Source organism: Cyprinodon tularosa, unplaced genomic scaffold, assembly GCF_016077235.1.
Source record: "Cyprinodon tularosa strain WSP-4 unplaced genomic scaffold, ASM1607723v1 ctg73, whole genome shotgun sequence".
Taxonomy (NCBI): domain Eukaryota; kingdom Metazoa; phylum Chordata; class Actinopteri; order Cyprinodontiformes; family Cyprinodontidae; genus Cyprinodon; species Cyprinodon tularosa.
In genome coordinates this window covers 42,786-54,884 of record NW_024039485.1, presented here as the reverse complement: position 1 = coordinate 54,884, position 12,099 = coordinate 42,786, and the positions used below count along the sequence as shown (strand labels likewise).

The window sequence follows — 12,099 nt, the reverse complement described above, 5'->3', positions numbered from 1 at the left end:
GCTCTCCACAACCACTATTGAGCATTTTTTCTATGGTTAAAACTTTACATGCACAAGTTCACCCTCACAAACAACTACAGGTGCTAGGCTTCAGGTACTTAGAGATTCACTTCCAAACAGAAACCCCACATTCATATCTTCAGGTAACACAGAGTACATGTCAGACTTAATAATATTACTTTAGTGATAGTTTCAAGGTGTTTGCTTTATTGTATATCTCGTACCATGTTTTTTGGTTGTGCTGTTCTTTTTTCTTTTTTTTTTTTTTTTTCTCCATCTCATTACAGGTGTTGAAGCAGACTGAAAATGTTTTGTCATTGTCTCCTTCCTATCTCCTCTTTCTTTCATCTTTTGTCCTGTTTTTTTCTTTTTCTTTTTCCTTCTTCTTCTTCTGTTTTTCTGCTCTACTTACATTGCAGTGTCCATATGAACTGTAAAACTCCCTGCATAATTATAATAAAGCAATTTATATACATGAAACAAGTGGAGCGGTATGGCAATTGCGATACCGCTACACTTGTGAAAGTAAAATCTGTTGGGCTCCTTTTGGCATCAAGACAATTATTCTTATTGCCACCTTGCCAGACAGGACACTGTAATAAAAAAAAAAAAAAAAAAAAAAAAAAAAAAAAGAAATGTTATTTACCAGAATCATTTGAATCATAAATTTAAAATACTTAAATTTGCTCTCTTGAAGATCTCATAGATCATCACCTTATTTTTTTTCTGCTGATGAGGTAATCTGTGGGCATTTTTGTTGATAATTTTAAAAGGCTTTACAATATTTACTGACTTTGCCTGTATAAATTCTCAGTCATTCTGGCCATTGCAACCACAAAACAGGCTTAAATTGGGAAAACCAGGTTTTACCTCAGTTTTTCTGAAGATGTTATGACACCTATCCAGAACTCTTTGCCAATTCTGACGGCTGCCACTAGTGCAATTTGTAGTTGGAGCAGTGATGTTATAAGCAAAATAGAGGCCCATTCTCCAAAGCCCATTCCAATTCAGATGCAAATCGAACCCTATCTTTTGGTCTACTGAGTTGTTCAAGTAGTGTTATGGTTGTTGAAGAGCAAATGTCAATGATGTAATGAAGGTGTCTCCCTCATGAAATCAAATCAAATCCCTGCAACAGAGGTTACTTAAGAAGACAACTCCCGTGTCACCCTCTCTTGAATGTGGTTTTCAGGCCTCCATAAGGGCAACATACGGCAGTTTTCAGCTGAAGCTACGTATGGAGCAATCAAAACCCGTCCGGAGAAGAGTTTTTAGGTCTCTGGCAGAACGAGGAGCAAAACGTGTTTTTTTCCTGCACTTCAAACCGAATTGAATGCGGTGTTTATGAACCAGCCTCTTTAGGCAGATGAGAAAACTATCCAGTTCTGGTTGACCCACGTTTCTAAACGGGCTAAATGGTAGTTTGTTGAATAGCTGTTTTTTTTTTTTTTTTTATCGAATAAGCCTTTTTGGAGCTGTGCTGCTGTAGAGCCCTAGAAATAGAATAGTGTAGAACGTGATAAAGTTAAACTTGATAGGGATAATTATCTCATTGGGCAAGCGTTTATTTGATTTATTATTGAGCTAGTACTAATTTAGTTTATGACAAAAAATATGTGCTCAAACTACTATTTTTTTTTATTTTTTGTATTTCATACATTTCGTCATGATAATACCCCTTTAAGAGGACACGATGCATGATGGGAGTAAGAAAGTTCATGATCGGTGTTTATGTAAAAAAAAAAAAGGAAAACTTTAAATATGCTGTATGCTAGAACTGCTGCAGTTTCACCCTCTAAAGCATGAAGCCTGAAATAATTGACAATTTTTAAAAATATTTTTATTAGAGTTGTCATTGAACTTTCTGACAAATTAAAAACGACATATATTTAGTTAAATTGGATAATTTATTTGTATCAATTTTGATACATTAGAATTTCTGTATACTTCTTTCTACGTTATCTGTTTCCTACACGTGTCTGATTGTATGTCAGGGTTTTCAAGAACAGAAATATCCCTCTGATGATGCAGAGGTATCAAATATGATGTCAAAGGCTGCTGTGAGTGATAAAATTTATCCTTGTATCTGCCTCTGTTATTTGTATCAGAACAAATCAAATCTCTCGAAGAGCTGCCTGTTAGATGAATGGACTGTGTTACTGAAACTAAACAAGTTTGACTCTGGGACTGGACCAAACCCCCTTCCATCCACTCCACTGAGCCAACAAGTAAACCTCCTTTCCCCTCTTTCCATATGATTCTTAATAGATACTCTGCTTGGGCCAGATATAGATAGAATAGATATTTTTACATTTGTTTTTTGTGTTGTATTTCTGATTCAACCCCTGATTGTTCTTAATTAAGAGTCTTGAACTGAATGCTGATGCTCCCTGACCTAAATGAATGATCCATGCTGTTTGTCACTGTCTGCGCAATTTGTCTTTTTCCATTTGTTAGACTACTATGGTTGTACTGGCTAGCATCATTAGATCCAAGCTACCTCATTACTGGCCACATGGTAGTAGCCATTTTGTGAGTCCTTTAACCCCACCGGAACTGGACCATCTGGGCTTGCTGAACTTACCCATTGTGTTCCAGTGTTACTATATTTTAATGCTTTCCTCAGTCATTGTTCATTTTCCCCTGTAAAGCCAGATGAAACGTCACTGTTTTAAATGCATAAACTGTTCATTGCAGAGAGAAATAATGGATAAAATAAAGAGTCATTACCAGCTAATTTAAGTGAGCTGTGTGAAAAGCTGACACTTCAGTAAGGTATGCTTTGTTAACATTTTGGAGATGAGTCTTTGCTTTTCCTTTTTTTCCATGCAGCTGCTTTCGTCCTCTACTCTCATACTTCTCTACACTCAAGAGAGAAGGGGGTATATCAGTCAGTGTTATACTGGAAATGGGCAGGTGGTGACTGCATCTCGGGGAAATCATTACATTACCCATGACTTAATGATTTTTATCCACTGTTTTGAGACAGTCCTTTTTTACTCTTACTAGTAAGGTATGGAGAAAGCCTATCAATAGTCTTGACCTTCTCCTTTAAAAAACCCCCGAGACTGCCGTGTTCGCGACTGAGACACGACCAAGTAAAAATGCTCGAGACCAATCTCGAAAAATCGAGACCAACACCTATCTCAAGTACTACAACAATATTCTGAAGTCTTTTGTTGTGTATGGGTTATATGTTTAGCCATTCAAATCAAGGACCAAACTGTAAATACTTGGAAGCTGAAATTAGTTGTGGAAGAAGAGACAAATTTGTAAACAGAAAACTGGAATGGTTGCTATGCTTCACAGAAGAATCCTAATGACAGAAAGCCACAGAGAGAGGACCAGCAAGTAACAACCTTAACTTGGACTTGGAGGCTGAATCCACCATATGGTAGTCTGGATCATTGAAGTTTCTTGGGTAAGCATACTCACATTAGGGACATTAGGGACAGGACTAAGAAAATTCTCGCATTACTGGAAAATCGCCCCAAATAGGGCAAAAAATCGCACAGTGTAAGCCCGGCTTAAAGCTACAGTGTGTAATAATTACAGGCATATAAATTCAGAAATTTAATATATTATACATAACTATGTTATTTATCATCACCTATGAGCTCAGCCTTTTAACCATAACATTTGCGTTGCCTTAGAATTCGTTATTTATAATTACATAGGAGCGGGTCTCGCAGCCATGGAGGCTGACATCTTTGCGCTACGGCAGCGCAGAGGCAACAAACTAGCGATTGCGAGATCTCCCATGACGCTCGAAAATAACTACGGCAAGTTGAGAGAGATGAACTGAGACGGTACTGAACAGTAGATGGCAGTATTATGCCTGAGAAGCGTTTAGTCTGCCTGAAACCAAAGAAGAAGAAGAAGCAGGTATACTGCGCCTCGGTAACAAGAAAGGTGAACAAGGCGGCAGGCGTGAGTGACTTTGCAAACTGTTTGGCACTGTGTGGCCAAACATCAGACGAATGGAGGATCATGCCTACTCTGTATCACAACGAAAAGCGGCGGACACCGAACCCCCGTCATCTAAGAAGCGGAAACACGACGAGAATAAACGCAAGAGTGACAAGAAACGACAAAAAACACGGATCAACATTGGCACGGCATTTACACGATGGAAGTCACTGATGGAGGAAAAAGGTTTTCAAAGTGACGCTCAAGTTGCCAGTTTTCTCTTGGACAGGTAATTAATCCTATACACACAATTGTCTAATATCACTGCAGTTTTTGGAGTACAGGATGCTCAGACCTGTCTAAAACAATAACATGCTGCGTGATGATGCTGTTACTCTCCAGTATACTTATTCAGCAACGTCCCTGACGTTTCACAGGTAATGATTCAGTAATTTTCTGTAAAATAATTTTCTGGATATATACCTCGGTTACTTCTCTCCGGCTCCTTTGGAGATCTTCAAGCCTTTCCTCCTCTGCTCTCACCCCGCTGGCTCCCCTCTCTCGCCTGGCCCCAGCTGCACGCTCACCCCGGCCTCTCTGCCCTCTTCCTTTCCCTCTTCCTTGCCTTGTAACCCCCGTGCCACAAACAAGACTTGGACTCTGTAAACGGGGAATATATATTCTTCCAGCGAACACAATCTCGCTGTTAAACTAATGACTACAATTACTTCGTCTGTTTATATCACCATGCAAAGCAGCTCACCAAAACGTCACAACGACGTAGAAAAAATAACGGGTATATTTATTATCTTAAGTCTACATGAAATCTATACCCTACACAGACTAATGAAATACTATCTGTAAAATTATCTATGTAAACAAATCTCATCACTTGAGAAGGTAGGTGATGCGGACGTCGTGGAAGACATTTTGTCCCGTAACGCTCGCCGTACTGTTGGGGGGGAGAAGCGGTGGGGGGGAGACGTTCATGTTGCTGCAGTCTGCAGTCTGACCGCTAGATGTCGCTGAAAATTACACACTGTAGCTTTAAGAGTTTAATTTAATAGTTAACTCATCTAGTTGTCAAACAAATCAAGAATGGGATACGTCACAGCTGATATTGCTGCTGTGATTGGCTACAAGCTCAACATGGACCATTTGTCACTTGGTCATTTACCCACTTTGTCATTTTATGAGATTGATACTGTGTATAATACAAACTGAACTACATGTATCAAGCTGACTTATGCCAGATTGGTGATCTCAATCTTTAGTAGCCTAAGATCTGTGCTAACTCTGGATCTCTTTGTCTTTGCTTCAAAGATCCTTACCTTAGTTTAGCTTATATTTAGTCTAAGAGAATTTTAGAACATCCACTTATTAATCTGTTCTAAGCATTTGGCCAACAGTGCGATGGATTCATCATCACCTGGTGAATTTGTGATGTAAGGCTGTACCTCATCTATATATTTATGGTAACTAATCTTGTTCTTTGCAATAATCTAAGCTGAGGGGGGCATGTAGATATTTAACAGTAGAGGCCCCAAAAGGGAGTCTTTAGGAACCTCGCATGTGATTTTTCTGGTATCAGATTTTTTCATGATCCTGGAACTGATAACTGGCTTTATGGTTCATTCCATTCACCTGTCTAGCTCCGCCCAGTTTCTCATCACTGTTCACTTGTGTCACCTGCTCTAGTCTCTGTTTAAACTACTTGCTCCAAGTCATCAGTGCCAGATTATTTGAGCCTTCAATTATATTTATAGTCTATTTAACTTGAGCATTTAATTATTTGGCATGATATTCTTTCCAACTAATAAAAAAAACACAATATAAATACTTTTTCCGGAACTTAGTAAGGAATCTGTCATGATGGGTCTCTGTGATTAAACCCACATGCAGAACACCACAGGAAACGGAGTAAAAGTTTAACAGTTTATTTAGAGAAGCACACAAGATTTATGAATGAACAGGTTTTGGTACTGGTCCGGGACTGGAATCACAGAGTAATCTGCAGAGAGGGATTGTTTGGTTAGCCAGGTAGCAGCGATGACTTGTCAGGGGTTTGATTCTGGTTTGTACCTGATGATGTTCAGACTGATCGATAGAGAGAGGGAACCGGTTGGGTCCAGAGACTGTGGATTCAGCAGAGAGCTCAGCAGCGGCAGGGTTTAGCTTCAGGCTAACGAGGTTCAGACCTTGAGTTGTTCTCCTAGTCCTCCCTTGAGAACTAGCTGGGGAATTCAGACTGAGAATCTTCAGGTTTGGCTTTTCTGGGCAGGCAGGCAGGTTTCCAAGCACGAGCTCCTCCAGAGCTACAGACTTCAGTCGGGTTTTCCTGTGAGCAGAGAAGACAGAGGCTGGTTAGAATCAGGTTGCTCTCTAGAGCAGACAGAGATTCTCAATGCAAACTGAGGCTCAGGTTCCGCTAACCAAAACTGGTCAACACTCCGGCGCTGAAGACAGGTCTGGCCGCTGCTTAAGTAGTGGGTCTCCTAATCAGGTGAATCAGCCTCAGGTGTGTAGGTGGCTTCATCTCAGGACACCCAGGGCGCTCTCTGCTGGAGGAAGGTGGCAGATCTCCAGATCCCAACAGAATCAAAATAAATACAAAATAAAATTACTATAAATATCTCCTATAATCACATTTAAACTTAAGGAATTGATAACAAAATACAGATCAAAAATTATAGTCAGACTGACTTGACATATTTTACATTGTTTTCATCACTAATGACATTTGACCTTGCTTTGATGAGCTCAGGTGTGGAAAAACAGCTGATCCCAAGCTGTTCTCTACATACAGTCAGAGGTGAATAAGTACAAAAATATCATACTCAAGTAAAAGTGCCAATACTTGGATGAAATATTACTCAAGTACAAGTAAAATTACCCATCAGAAAAATTACTCAAGTAAAAGTAATAAGTAGCTAATTTAAATGTATTTTAAGTAAAAGTTACTTAGTTACATAAAAAAAAAAAAAAAAAAAACTGTTGCCAACCTCGCCAAGATAGTGCTGTGGGAAAAACTGACTTAAATGAAATACTTAGTTTTTCTTTCAGCGGTTTATTTTTCCAAGCCACTTAGAGCCGCAGTATAAGAATGAAAGAGCCGCGGGTTGCCGACCCCTGTGCTAGACAAAATTAGCAATGCCACGAAACAGGTTGTTTTGCTAATTGGGTATTAGTCATGAAAACTTTGTTTGAAGTACCAATGCACTAAATACTTACCAAAACATGCTTCCGCAGATTAGATGTGGAGTTATTGAATGCTGCTAGTTCAGTCACCTTTGGCAGACACATCTGGCATTGCATGATGATACTGTTGGCCCTCTTGAATTTAAATAAAAAGCAGTCTTTCAAATGTGGCCAAGGATTTTCGGCATTTTGGGCAGCAGAATTCGATGTTTCAGCTAGCATTTCTAGTGAAACGTTCTCTGAACCATCGTCGCTCTCCTGATCCACCTTCCATCTCGTTCCCAATCTCCTACAGAAAGACTTGGCTCCTGGTAGCCTAGATCTACATGCTGATCACGTCACTCACTGTAGTGCTTCCGGGCCCGATTTTTTGTCTTCCTTTCGGTTTTCCTAAGTTTTTTTTTTACTCAGTAACGGATGGGATTTGTGATGTATCGAAATACAATACTTCACTCAAAACGTAATCAAGTAAAATTTTAAATACCGATTTTAAAAACTACTTGAAAAATACAAAATACACAAAAAACCTACTCAATACAGTAACTTGAGTAAATGTATTTCGATACTTTCCACCTTTGCATACAGTCTTTTCCTCAGCTTGGTTTTGATGTGTGTCAAAGCAAAGGTGAACTAAAACATATAAGAAAACAGACGTTTTAGGTGATAAAAACTTGTTTTATTTTACAGGTGGGTCCTCATAAAGCAGAACAGGTCCCAGCTCTCTTTTATTTTATTACCTGAGAACTAAAATATTTTCATGTACCCTTTGCAATGCACTTGTGGACCACTAGGGGTACACACACCCCCCGTTTGTGAAACACTGCTCTATAGCGTACCTGTTTGTGTAGTGCTTGCCCAATCCTGACCCGTTTGTCTTTGGACCTTTGAGCCTACCTGTTCCTGTTTTGGATTTGTTGGTCTGACCTGTCTCTGGATTCCTGCCTGTGGACCGAACCTGGATCTGCCTCCTGACTTCGACTTGGATTCCCCCTCAGTACCTCTTTGGATCGCTGATCTTCTGGCCTTGCTAGTGACTTGCTTCTTTTATCGTCCTCCGTCAGATTTAAATGGTCACTAACCTGAGTTTTCCCTCTACAGAGATTCCAGCCTTTGATGCCCTAGCTGCTGAATTTCAGATCTGACGTTTCTTAATAAACGGTTTTAAGAATTATGACTGTCTGTTTGCTTCGAATTCTATTCCTGTTCTGAGCCTTGACAGATTTGAAGTCCCCTAGTGACAAATAATGTCATGATCTGCCCTGATAGCTCACCTTAATTACTCATGCCTTTCACCTGCTTAACTCTATTCAGCTTCTTATTATCACTCATCTCATCCACCTGCCGGTTTCCCTTATATTGGGCTCAGTTCCAGCTATCATGGACAGATCATTGTTTGACATTTGTTCCCGTCTCCCATATAAGTACTGGCTTAGGACAAGTTACGACATGTACTATGGGCGAGCATATAATACTTAACGGTAAGAGGCCTAGGGGTTAGCAACCCAGTAATTGATTGGTTGACTTTATTGATCTCACAGCGTAGAAATTTACTCGACTGAAATATCAATGGTTCGTTCTCAAAAGAAGTTTGATGAAAAATCAGGCATTTTGATTACAAATATATGTAGACACATTGATTATAATATGGTGAAATATAAAATGTGACGAGCTACATAAAAAATGCCCATGTCTTATGGAATCGCACTGCCTACCTTGAAACTTCCTCTCCACATGGAGAGAGGTGCACACAAAGGTTACCTGGAGCAAATACAAGGGCTTTCTCACACGAAAAGCTTATTTCAGAGTAAAGTCAGGCACTGAATAAATATCCATGTATCTTCCCCAGAATGTGATTTTTCCCCCTCCTTTGGTTAGAGATAAATTCTTTTGACTGAAGGCTATGGATGGTTATCCATCCATTTTTCTGACACACAGTCAAGTTGTTTTGGCAGAATGAACGGTTTGCACAACTCAGTTTACCTCGGAGAATAATTCACACAGAAAATATACAGTAAAGCTCCTATGCTGAGGGGGAAAAATAAATTGCATTGAAGGTTTCTGAAGTCATTTCACAAGTTGGTTGAATTTTTCAAAAAGCATAGAAATTGGGTGCATGCATTTTATTGATGTAAAGCTAGATGGCATGCTTTGAATCTTCTGTGCTGCTGTCAAAAAAGTCTATACATGCAATTTCTAGTGAGAGCAATTGTGTTAAGGGGTGCAGTTACAAGAACTATGAAATTCAGAAGCCCTTCAATCAAATTCACTATATTGATATGTGACTGCAGAGCAGATTAATGGATTGCATTCAGAGAAACAACTGCCTCAGAAAACATTGTAATATGTGGTGTGTCCCTGCTAAATGACACAGGCAATTTTGTTGGGATGTAGATAACTTGCCTTCACATGCCATCCATAGTGAAACCAGACAGTTTTTGAACCCATCGCAAAATGTTTGGAGTTTAGACGTACCTCTAAAACAAAGGAGAACGGAGGCAGATTGGCTACTGAAGCAACAGACAGCTTTGCAGAAATACCGATATCAGTCACCCGGGGCAGAAAGGCAGTAAACCTTTGTAAAGGTTAGGGTTGACCAGTGATACATTAGTACCATCTAGTGGCCCAATTGCACTTGAAAGGTTACAACGTCAATACATAGCCCATTGCCAAAAACACAATTTGTTTATATGCTACATATTTCAGTTTTTCCTAAACAAAAAAAGTGAAAGCATCTCTTTAAATGCCAACAGACAAATCTCTGATTTGTATGCACATCTTTCCCCCTCTATTTCCTCATTTTTAATCAGTTTCAAATATCTCAACATGATGAAACATTATCAGCTTGCAAAGGCATCTGCAGTCACTTCATATTTCATTTGGTGCGCAATGATGCTGAACTCCAAATAGCACAGCTACAATTGTAGTGGATAATAATTTAATTCACCTGCACAGCAGAACAGGGGAGCACATTAATGCTCTCAGCAGAATCCTGGACTCCTCCAGGCATAACGTGGGGCCTTGCTGGGGTAAGCAGACAGCTGGATAATCTGCCACACGGGTGAGAGAGTGCACACCAGAGAACACTGCAAAGATTCAGGTCAGTGACACAGCTCGTGTAAAAGCTTGAGAGGTCCACCTTTCCATAACAGTGTCTGAATGGTCCATTACCCACCCTCCAAGAATCTATCGCCCTGCCGGGTCAAAAAAGAAGGCTGGGTGCTTGGATGCATATCTTCTTTCAAAGACACTTTGCACTTTTTTGAAACAGCGAAAAATGCTCTTGACTGTGTGACCTCTCTCTGCTTAATGGTTTGAGTTCAACAGTAGGTGCAGAGTTCAGGTTAGCACTCAGACTATGAGTAAAATTAGCATACTTTCTGGGGACGCCTCTGCTCAGTATCACCATTGTTGTAGAGACCATATTAAAAGCTAATGGCAGCATGAGAGAGATTGTAATTCTTAAGAGAAAGCTTTTAAAGGTGAGCTGATGTGACATTTCCTTCTTCCTCTAACCAAAAGAGGAAGCAAAAAAAAAAAAAAAAAAGGGTTAGCAAAGAAATGAATCAGAAACATTGTTATATTTTGTTCAATTGATTGAGTAGCACAGGGGGGCGTTCTATCTAGCTGCTAATTCTTGATGGGTGTGATGGCCACACCTGCAGCTTTGCATTAAATCTCAGCATGAGTTATTTTTTCTTATGTTCAGAAAAATGAAATAAGCTTGGTTTATATATTAAATACCTTTTTTTTTTTTTTTTACAGTGTTTTGTTTCATTGCCTTTATCTGTAGTTTGCAGGTTTAATTTGCTTTTGTACATTGAACTTGGTTAAAGTTTTTTAAATTATTGATTAAATCTTTTTCTGCTTTAGGGATTATGATATTTTGTACTAAACTTCTAATGGTAGGGGATTCAATGTGCCTTGGAGTGCTGCATTATTACAGAATTTAAGTGCTTATTGGGCAATACTACATTTGCAGTTTCACCAAGGGCTAGAAAGAATGGCCAGTTTCCCCAAAAGAACCTTTTTACTTACCAGTTCTTAATTTACTTCAGAATCAGAAAGCACTCTAGTGCCAAAGTGCTCTATATCAACTGTAAATGTATCTTTGTTTATTTGTCTGTACAGTATACAGACAAATATACAGTTGATGTGAATGTATTTGGAAATATAAGGCATAAACAAACCTAACATGTATATACATTTTATGACAATCTAGAAAAGAAAATTATGCAACTTTTGGCAGAGCATCGTGCCAGAGATGCACACAGGGGCAGGCACTAAACATATTACACATTGTTACACTTCTCATTCATTTTCTATCCTCCCAGGTCTAGGATTCAATACCCTTAGAGGGAACAGGCCCCCAGATCCAAGATGAGATTCCCGGACCAGGAAGGGGGCAGGTGGCTTGAGCTGTAAAGAAAAAAAAAAAAAAAGGGCTGGGATCGTGACCACCTTGGGAGGACCCACCATGGTAATGATCTCTTCCCTAAGATCCAATGTGTGTAGTATTGCGATAGAGCAAGTGAGGGAAAGCATTGGAGATAAGGAGCAAAGAACTGGGGAGCAGCGTTCTCCTGGGGATCCATCTCCCCTGCTGACCCCAATAGGCACCCTGTTCTCTACCCTCCACCAGGGAGCAAGGTGCCAAACACCAGGGCAGACCAAAAAGCAGACCAGGAGGCCCCCAATTTTTATATAAAACAGTGAAGATGAACTCAGAAAACATATTTGCGTTAAAGAGACATCATGGAGTTTTCTAATTATACTGCCACTTGTGGCCAAAATACAGAACTGCAGCACTCTATTTTGCAGCACTGTTTTTTCTTTTTTCTTTTTTTCCCCCCCCTTATCTGGAGTTGCCTTTGCTGTCTGAGTTGAGCTACCAGATGCTGTTAGCTTCTGAGTAAACTGAAAAAAAATAATGAAACCGCTTTTGGCATTAACTTAATCATATTTAGTTACTCTAACAGCATTGTTTTATGTCCT

The 12,099-nt window shown here is 39.6% G+C and overlaps 1 long non-coding RNA gene across 1 annotated transcript; it reads right to left on the bottom strand.

The window, feature by feature from the left end:
* Window positions 1-5,844: 5,844 nt before the first annotated feature.
* Window positions 5,845-6,501, bottom strand: LOC119772821. The gene is made up of 3 exons (XR_005279311.1): window positions 6,343-6,501; window positions 5,992-6,247; window positions 5,845-5,920 (listed from the first exon to the last, which is right to left on the bottom strand). It is a non-coding gene; the product is annotated as an uncharacterized LOC119772821 (long non-coding RNA).
* Window positions 6,502-12,099: the final 5,598 nt, after the last annotated feature.